This window comes from Poecilia reticulata, linkage group LG21 (assembly GCF_000633615.1).
Source record: "Poecilia reticulata strain Guanapo linkage group LG21, Guppy_female_1.0+MT, whole genome shotgun sequence".
Taxonomy (NCBI): domain Eukaryota; kingdom Metazoa; phylum Chordata; class Actinopteri; order Cyprinodontiformes; family Poeciliidae; genus Poecilia; species Poecilia reticulata.
Window position 1 is genome coordinate 22,538,338 of NC_024351.1, and position 2,131 is coordinate 22,540,468.

Sequence of the window (2,131 nt, forward strand, 5' to 3'; positions counted from 1 at the left end):
CTTTCAGAAAATGTTTCGAAAGTTTTTAATTCTTTCTTCACTCGGCCAGGAAGGCGACGGTGTATAAACCCTTAAGCTTAGCTGACTTTGCTAGCTGCTTGCTGCAGACAAAAAGTTTTTCCACACATCAAACTTTTCTTCTGTGGCTGTGTGACTCGTACGTAACAACACTTGCCGTGGAAGACGCTCAATTTGTTTTTCTACTCCAGAAAARCGAGACTAAATCCTTCCCTGCTGGTTGTCGCTAAATGGCAAAGTCTCGTTAATTAAATGGAACTTACCTTCCAGTCTACGCCGCTGCCGCCGCTCCCCGGGCCGCCTTCAACACCCGAGACCGCCGCCGGACCTCCGAAGGGCCGCGGAGCTGGGAGAGAAGCCGTAAGGGGTCCGGGCGCTCACTGGGAGAAGAGCTAACAACACCGAGGCCCCGGGCCTGTGTCCTCGGAAAAGCAAGAAGTGGAGGCAAACCGAGCCACAGCCCTCCGCTGTTTGACAGAGACTCCGGGAGAACTTTTTGACAGCTCCTCGTCTTCGCCCCCCCTCCCCTCTGCAGCCCTTCACTTTTCTCTTTTTCCTCACTTCCAGCAGATACGAATCAAAATACTGTCACAGAATATGGCGGCTGCTTCAGCGAGCTGCTATCGCGAGATGAAGAAATTGTTTTCCTTCCCCCCCCCCTCAGTTTCCAAAGTGGTGCTGAAGAAGGAGAACGTTCACCGTCTGAAAATTAGGTTGAGCTGCTTGCAGTTCCACAATGTGCAAGCAGAAGACAAACTAGAGGAAGACTTTGGGTTTCGGCTGGAGGGATGAAAACTGGTTTTTCTAAGGAAGCTTTATCACCAGCATTCATCTCATTTTAATTTTATCCTAAGGTCAGCTGATGGGTAACTTTTCCAAAACCTTGAGCTGGAATGTTGAGATTTTCTGAAGCCATTTTGAATGCCTTCAGACAGCAAAGACAGAAAAACAAGCAACAATTTACAGCAGCTTATTTGACACATAGATTTCAGATAGTTGTGCTTTGTTCTTAACAAAAACTCTAACTCAAAAGCTAATTCAATAAACATTGCCCAAGAGTGCTTGACACATGAGAGATATCCGTAAAAAAGACTTGTTTGAAACAACAGAGTTCTCAGCTTGAGAAGTTGTGCTGCATGATTACAACCTAAGTCACTCTAACATTTGTACCATACCGTGCCTTAAACCTTTTCACTATTTGTCACTTTCACTTCCAGTCTTGAATGTGTTGTATCTGGATCAAATGTGAGAAACTATTAAAAAGTAATGCATGTTTGAGTTAAATAGAAAATAACCAGATTTTTAAGTTTAAGTCATAGAGAATATTGCTGCTGTAAGTCTACTTGAGTGTGATACTGCTAGATTTGCATATCTTTGCATTGAGAATTTTTCCAAGCACCCCCACAGTGTTTTCGCCTTTTTTGATGATGTGTGTAGGTTGATGTGTAGTAATGATTTCCCATTGCACATTGCATTTTATATGTAGCCCAAAAGGTTGGATTTGGTCTGACTACATCGCATCGATTGGGATACYTCATGGCTTTTCTTTCTTTTTTGTCAAATTGTGCTTAGAGTTAGAAATCACGCCCATTCTCCAAGAAAATTGGATTCATTTTTTTTTTACAATGGTGAAGTCATAACGTTATAAACTCCCACTGGTTGAAAATAATAATAATAATAATAATAATAATAATAATAATAATAATAATAATAATAATAATAACGATATCCAAAGATCTGGACTGAACCACTCCAGCAACACAAACATCCAAACAGAGCTGAACCTGAAAAGCTCTTTCTGGCTCACCGACTCTGTAGGGAGAGGAAGACCAAACATGATGAGCTCCCTCATCAGGGGACTGTAAACACACTTTGCTCAGCCACTCGAGCAGCTGAAGAGCTGCCAGGTAGCAGAAGAAAGCTCACTGTGAAGAGATGTTCACCTTTACATCTTGAGGATCTTTTATACTCGCATTAGTAATCATTTAGGGAGGGTTTTTTTTTTTCAGGCCAAATATTCTAAAGAAACCTTCTGATATTCACTTTTTAGGAAAACATAATTGAAAATAACAGATTGGCATGGGAATTTGTGTAACTACACCAGGAACATTAA

The 2,131-nt window shown here is 41.7% G+C and overlaps 1 protein-coding gene across 5 annotated transcripts in view; it reads right to left on the reverse strand.

Moving 5' to 3' along the window:
* The window catches only part of tab2 (TGF-beta activated kinase 1 (MAP3K7) binding protein 2), a 57,921-nt gene extending 56,303 nt beyond the window's left edge, over positions 1 to 1,618 (reverse strand). For 2 of the 5 annotated variants that reach the window (XM_008398549.2, XM_008398548.2), the window contains exon 1: positions 282 to 1,618. The gene's annotated coding sequence lies outside the window, so the exon portion shown is untranslated. The remainder of the gene's footprint in view (positions 1 to 281) is intronic. The other 3 variants (XM_008398550.2, XM_008398547.2, XM_008398546.2) reach the window with 3 other exon arrangements.
* Between the last annotated feature and the right edge of the window lie 513 nt (positions 1,619 to 2,131).